This window comes from Triticum dicoccoides, chromosome 5B (assembly GCF_002162155.2).
Source record: "Triticum dicoccoides isolate Atlit2015 ecotype Zavitan chromosome 5B, WEW_v2.0, whole genome shotgun sequence".
Lineage (NCBI taxonomy): Eukaryota > Viridiplantae > Streptophyta > Magnoliopsida > Poales > Poaceae > Triticum > Triticum dicoccoides.
The window spans coordinates 618648174-618656350 of NC_041389.1; positions in this window are offsets into that span (position 1 = coordinate 618648174).

Here is an 8177-nt window from a genome sequence, read left to right on the forward strand (position 1 = left end):
GGAGGGGGGAGGGGGAGGTACTACCGCTAGCTCGGCAGAGGCCAGGACTAGACCTGTTGTGCAGAGACAGGGAGTGGTAGAAAAACCGCTGGTGAGGTACTATCATGCCCCATTGCGGTACTACCGGAAGGCAGGGATATTCAAGCCAGAGGAGGCACAGACATAAAAAATTACATCCATGACTACATACGCAAAGTTTGGGTCTATGCAAAAATCCAACACGGTACTACCGCACGCCCAACGCGGTACTACCGTGTAGGGAGCGGATGTAAAAAATTGCATCCGCCCCTACTTCCGTTCATGCCGCTGTGCCTGGCCAGGGCGTACAGTACTACCGCGCCGAGGGCGCGGTACTACCGCGATGGGCGCGAATGTAAAAAATTACATCCGCGCCTACTACCGCTCGGGCAGCAGCACCTGACCTGAAACCTACGGTACTACCGCTCCCTTGGAGCGGTACTACCGTGAGCAATTGCGGTACTACCGCGCAGGATACCGGTACCACCGCAAGGGCATGCAGTAGTACCACTCTGGGGAGCAGTACTACCACCTACCTTAGAACAGCAACATTAGGAGTCCTTCATTTTGCCTAGACATGGAATGACGGAGGATGCTCCAAAGAGCCAAAGGAAAGGTGGTGCAAAAAGTAACAAATGTGTACGTGAGATTCCACCCAAACCTTTCCAACGCGGACCCCCTCTTGATAGTACGGCTTTCCTACGACCCAAATCCACCGAAAAGAAACATAGAGAAACACCGTCTTCAATAGTCTTCGAGGGGCACCAGATCGTCTTGTGTTTAGACATGATATATCTGAAATGCTCAAAGCACACGATTAGTCCGCAAAAGCATTGTCATCAATCACCAAAACTACTAAGGGATAAATATGCCCTTACAATCTCCCCCTTTTTGGTGGATTAATGACAATACAGGATTTGCACATAGGGATATAAAATGAGGCGACGGCAAACCCACAATATATAAAATATAGACGGTCTCCCCCTAGATGTGTGCACTCTAGAGATGTGCTCTGGACTGCACGACACACATACTAGGATCAACACCCCCCCTATATTTTATAAACAAGGCATCTCTTGCAACAATATAACTAACACTAAACAAGTAGGCAAGATGAAGGATATGAATAAGTAACAATGACAATAAGATACAACAGAGTGCATATGTCTTACACCATATGATAGATAATTTAGTCTTACGAGCACAAACCAAACCAAAGCAAACAAGGTTCAACAGACCAAAAGCAAAGCGACAAAGCGAAACACATGACACAAGACGTGCAAATCCTACACTCTCTCCCCCTTTGGCATCGAGACACCAAAAAGGCAGAGAGGACACCTACAACATAGGCGGTAGCTCAGGCTGAAAATGACTCCTCGTCTGACTCGGCAGCGGGAATAGGCTCCTCCTCTGACTCCGTCCACTGATACCCCTGCTTGGCTATCCAGGTAGCCTCCGGAGTGATGGCTTCCTCTGAGCCACTGGTGATAATCTTGCCAAAGGTCCTCAATATCTTCTTATCACACTGGCGGCTCTTCTTGGACTCAACATGAGCCCTGTACTGCCCCTTGGTCTGCATGCAGAACAACTTCTTCATCTTCGTCTTCATCTTCTTAGCCCAAGAGGGCTCAGTAGAGGGAGGGGTGTATCCATCAAAACAGTCCTCATCAGCTTCCTCCTCCTCAATCTCATCCTCATCCACATCCATTGTGGCAGCCTCGGCCTCATCACTGGTGGTGGTGTTAGCCCATTGGCTCTTGATGCGGAGCTTGATGGGCTCATGACGAATCCAGCAGGGGGGCATGAACTCATCATCGGGATAGAGCTTCTCCCAAGTCTTGGTGATCAAATGAAACAGGTAAGGCCCATAGATGGGGACCTTACGGTTGAACACCGCAAACTGAAGCTCGCACCACATGATATGTGAGACATCAAGTGGTTGCGTCTGAGATTGACGCGCTTCCTCACAAAGGAGCATCATATCCACAAGATAGGCATGCACCTTGTCCTTGTCACCGATGCGCGGGAAGAGGGAGTTGCGTAAGATCCGATGCATGATGTCAAGGAAGGAGTTCAGCACCCACACTTTCTTCTTATTAGCAAGCGTCTTCTCAACAAGGAGGGGCTGGAGCTTGTTCTTGTTGGCAGACTCAGAGTTGGCATGAGGCGAACTCCAACTAGCGTGTCGAGCCCCTCATCAGGAACCTGAAGCAAATCCATGAAGTCCTTCCACTTAGCAGTCAACTGTTAACCATTGGTCATCCATGTCACGGTCCTTGGCTCATTAGAATGGAAGTGGACCGAGGCAAAGAACTGAGCTACAATGTCTGGGTCAAAGTCCAGGTGAAAGGTAAGCATGTGCTCAATGCCAAACTGCTCCACCAGGTTCAAAGCCTCACCAAAATATTCACGGTGCTTATCCTGCCTCATGTGATTCATGTCAATCCAGTCCACATTCACGTAGATGTTCTGCTTGGCCTTGATCACATCTAAATAGATAAGGTTCTGCTGCTTGGTCCAGAACAGATCATTGCCTCTGAAGTTGGCACGAGGATTCACATAGGGGTTTATCTTCCTTTGAACAATGAACTCAGCCAAAGGTATCTCATCCATGCCCATGGTGGGCTCCTTGAGCTTGGCGGCGGTGTGCGTGGTTCTGCGTTGGGAGGCATTGGAGCCCTCTGGATCTTCATCTTGGTTGCGGAGGCGCTTCGAGCCCGTGTCACGGTTGGGATTCGAATGACGAACATTGTAACCGGAGCCACCACCTAGACACACAACACAAGAACATGCACGAAGGACAAGAAGGATCAATGCAAACACCAGGGCCAAAGCCAAAAGATACAAGCAAGAACGAGATTTGGAACGAAAAAACAGTATAATTTGCACATCTATTGTAGTACCGGACCGGCGCACGGATGTAAAAAATCACGTCCAATCCAGTCGCGGTAGTACCATGCCGGAGTGGCACGGTAGTACCGCGCCTAGGGCGGAAGTAATTTTTTACTTACGCGTCCCGAGCGGTATTACCGCTCCAAGGGAGCGGTAGTACTGCGCGAGGCAGATCGCGAGCAAGGATGCAGTACTACCGCTCAGGAGGAGCGGTAGTACCGCATGGATTCAAACGCGTGGATCTGGATCAGGAACAGCTGCAAAACTAGATTGGTACTACCATTGATCAAACTAAACTATTGTGTCATACCAAATAGCATACTTGCTGCACTACCACTCGCCTACACTTCCTTCTTGCACAGATCTAGCCAAAAATCACATGAACTACACATGCATCTCCCCAAGACCTAAAAGCACAAGAACGGAATAAAAAGAGGAGGACTTGGGGAAATACCGGGGTCCATGGCAAGAGGACAAGGTGGGGAACGATCCCACCGAACGTAAAGCAAGGAGAGCGACCGGAGATGGAGGTCCGGCGAGGACCGCCGGTGCCGTTCTTGGGCAGGAGAGAAAGAGAGAGAGCCGGGGTGCGGAAAAGAGATGAATGGGTATGGGGGAGTTGGAACTCCCCCTGCCCCGCTCTTAACCCCCATCCGCTCGCGACGGTGCGGTAGTACCGCGGATCATCGCGGTAGTACCGCCAGGGCAGAAGTACCGCTCGTTGGGTGGTAGTACCGCTCTTCCAGCGACAGTAAAAAATTACTGCTGCGATGGAAGTGGTAGTACCGTGCACCTGGGATGCAACTGTGCACGCACAGAGCAAACCACTCCTGCGGTAGTACCGTGGCTTGCCACCGTAGTACCGTACCCCCAAGAAAATGCAAGTTTCGTAACAAAGAGGGAAACAACATTTGCCAATCAACCTTCAAGACACCGAACTCACCAAGAGGCAAGCACAAACGACGACACAAGCACGTCACAAAGAGAAGGCAAAAGACAACAAAGACCAAAACACGAGCCACAACCCTCAGGAGGAGAGGGCAGTGGCCGGAGCCACCTATGTATGAGTCACTTGGTATGGCACCGCAAAGAATAATCCTTGGGCCCATGACCAAGACTTGTCTTTGAAGCACAAGTACCATAAAAATGGCTAATGTGAAAGAGTTGATCAATTTATGCATAATGGGGGGAGGGAAAGTTCATTGAGAGAACAACACTCCCCCTATGTCCATGCCTACACCTAAACTAGATATCACGTTGAGTATGGTGGGGTGTGCACGGGTTCAAGCTACGTTGCTCGAATCGATGATATTTAGCTCATGCCTTAACTCACGAAATCTTGCTTCATCCAAGGGCTTCGTGAAAATATATGCAAGGTTATCATGAGTGTTGACATACTTGAGCTTGATCTCCCCTCGCCTAATGTGATCCCGGATGCAGTGATACCGAATCTCAATATGCTTCGTCTTGAAGTGTTGCACCGCGTTGAGAGAGATCTTGATGGCACTTTCATTGTCAAACCAAAGAGGCACTTCATCACAAGTGACACCGTAATCCTTCAAAGTTTGCCTCATCCATAGAAGTTGAGCACCACAACTACCGGCAACCACATACTCCGCTTCGGTGGACGAGAGAGATACACAACTTCGCTTCTTAGAAGACCAACTCACCAAAGAGCAACCAAGAAATTGGCACCCTCCGGAGGTGGACTTCCTGTCCATTTTGTCTCCTGCCCAATCGGAGTCCGAATAGCCCAAAAGATCAAAGTTGGCTCCTCTTTGGTACCATAAGCCAAAGTTTGGGGTATGAGCCAAATATCGAAAGATTCGCTTGACCGCCACAAAGTGGCTTTCCTTAGGTGCGGCTTGAAACCATGCACAAATTCCCACACTCAACATGATATCTGGTCTAGATGCACAAAGTTAAAGCAAGGATCCAATCATGGAGTGGTATACCTTTTGATCCACCGCTTTACCATTGGGATCAATGTCAAGTTGGCATTTGACGGGCATTGGAGTGGACGCCGGCTTGACATCACTTAGCTTGAATCTCTTGAGCCTGTCTTGAGTGTATTTGGCTTGGTTGATGAATGTTCCTTCTATTCTTTGCTTGGTTTCAAACCCGAGAAAGAACTTCATCTCACCCATCATAGACATCTTGATCTTTGAGGTCATGAGAGCGGCAAATTCCTCATTGAAAGCTTTGTTAGGGGAACCAAAGATAATATCATCAACATATAGTTGGCACACAAACAACTCCCCTTTGACCTTCTTAGTAAAAAGAGTGGGGTCAATTTTCCCAATTTCGAACCCACGATCTTGCAACAACTCAGTAAGATGCTCATACCACGCACGTGGGGCTTGTTTAAGGCCATAGAGTGCCTTGTTGAGTTGGTACACATGATCGGGGAAATAGGGATCCTCGAACCCCGGGGGTTGTTTGACATACACCAACTCATTAATGGGACCATTAAGAAAAACACTTTTCACATCCATTTGTTGCAACTTGAAATTATGATGAGAAGCATAAGCAATCAACAAACGAATAGACTCAAGGCGAGCAACGGGAGCAAAGGTTTCACTGTAGTCGATACCCTCGACTTGGGAGTAGCCTTGTGCCACCAAATGAGCCTTGTCACGAACAATGATTCCATGAGCATCTTGCTTGTTCTTGAATATCCACTTGGTTCCAATGACATTATGATTCCCGGTTGGCCTTGGCACTAATTTCCACACTTGGTTGTGCTCGAAGTTGTTGAGTTCTTCATGCATGGCATTGAGCCAATCCGGATCCTCGAGCGCCTCATAGACCTTTTGGGGTTCGACACAAGAAACAAACGCGTGATGTTCACAATAGTTTGCTAATTGTCTACAAGTGCTTACCCCCTTTCTTAGGCTTCCAACCACATTCTCCATGAGATGACCTTTGGTCGTGAGCTTGGAAGCGATCTTCGCAGCACGACTCTCTAATTCCTCCTCGGGTGAGAAAAGAGGAGGGGAAACTTGATCATCTTGAGCGCCGTCTTGAGCTTGTTCTTGATCTTGAGCTTGCTCTTGATCTTGAACTTGCTCGGGATGGAGAACTTAACCTTGGGCATCACTTGGTGGCTCACCACCATCTTGAGGTTGATCTTTCCCTTGATCTTGTTCACGAGATTGAGGGCCTTCACTTTGTTCTTCGGAAGCGTGTGGGTCTTGGGTCGGTGATGGCTCCACTTGAGTGGAGCATTGTCCTTCTCCTTCAGTCACAAGGGGTTCCTCAATGGGTAGGATATGACCAACACCCATTCTTCTTATGTCTTGGGGAGGAATTTCATCACCTACATCACAAGTACCACTTTGCTCCACTTGGGAGCCGTTATTCTCATCAAACTCCACGTTACACGTCTCCTCAATGAGTCCCTGGACTTGTTGAGGACGCGGTAAGCATGAAAGTTTGTAGCATAACCAACAAATATGCCCTCATGAGCTCTAGCCTCAAATTTAGACAAACGAACACCTTTCTTGAGAATGAAACACTTACACCCGAACACCCGGAAGTACTTGAGGTTGGGTCTGTTACCGGTGAGTATTTCATAAGGAGTCTTGTTCAAGCCTTTGCGGAGATAAAGCTGATTGGATGCATGACATGCGGTGTTGATGGATTCGGCCCAAAAGTTGTAAGGAGACTTGAACTCCGCCATCATGGTCCTTGCCGCATCCATCAACGTCTGATTCTTCCTCTCCATGACACCATTTTGTTGAGGGGTGTATGTTGAAGAATATTGATGCTTGATCCCCTCATCACTAAGAAACTCATCCAAGGTGTAGTTCTTGAACTCAATGCCATTGTCACTTCTTATTGTCAAGATCTTTGCATCGTGCTGACATTGAGCTTCATTTGCAAAGTCGATGACAATTTGTTGGGTTTCACTCTTCCTCTTGAAGAAATACACCCAAGTGCACCTTGAGTAGTCATCGACAATCACCAAGCAATACTTTCTACCCCCAAGACTATCAAAGGATGGAGGCCCAAAGAGATCCATGTGAAGGAGCTCCAAGGGTCTCTTCGAGTAGATGATAGTCGTGGGAGGGTGAGCCTTCTCATGTAACTTTCCTTCTATACAGCACTGCAAGCACAATCTTTGGCAAAACTAACATTTGTTAGTCCACGGACATGGTCCGCCTTGAGAAGACTTTGCAAAGATCTCATATTGATGTGGGATAAACGGCGATGCCAAAGCCACCCCACATCAACTTTAGCCATTAGGCATGTCGCGGTCTTAGTGGGTCGCTCCGAAAAGTTAATCACATAAAGACCATTCTCTACATGCCCAACAAAGGCTACTTTAAGAGTCTTGCTCCACAAGAGGGCCACGGCATCAATATCAAAGAATGTGGCAAAGCCCATAAGTGCAAGTTGACAAATGGAAAGTAGATTGTATGCAAGGGACTCGACAAGCATGACTTTCTCGATCGTGAGATCATGAGAAATGACAACCTTGCCAAGATCCAATACCTTAGAGGAAGAGGCATCACCCTACTCGACGTTGGTGGGCATAGATGGGATCTTGTGCACGTCCACCACCAAGTCCTTGCTTCCGGTCATATGATTTGTGGCTCCGCTATCGAGCAACCATGATCCCACACCGGAAGCAAACACCTACAAGAGATCAATGCTTGGTTTTAGGTACCCAGTTTGTGATGGGTCCTTTGATGTTAGTAACAAGGGTCTTAGGAACCCAAATAGACCATTCAATGTACTCATAAGGAGAACCAACAAATTTAGCATAAACATGCCCATCACTAGCACGTCACAACACATAAGAAGGGTTAAAGTCACCGGCTTTGTTGGAAGGGGTGGCATTGCCCTTTTTGAAATCACCACCCTTCACATTGTTCTTCTTCTCCTTTGGAGCACCCTCTCCCTCCTTCACAAAAGTTTGCTTGAGAGGAGGGGGTCATTTGGTCTTGTCGTTCTTCTTCTTGTTCTTGGACTTGGACTTGGGTGCGAACCCAACTCCCTCCTTGGCCACAACTTCCTTTTGATTGCTCAAAAGGTCACTGAGATTCTTCTCACCTTGTATGCACGACACAAGGCCTTTCTTAAGTTGCTCCTTCAACTTGGCATTCTCCTCCACAAGATGCACATGCTCACAACACGGGTTAGTGGCATTTGCATTATCAATTAATACCATATGAGGAAAGGTGGCTTTCTCCTTGGTTAGCTTCACTTGGAGTTGATCATGAGACTCCTTGAGGATAGCATGAGCACCCTTCAAGACCTTG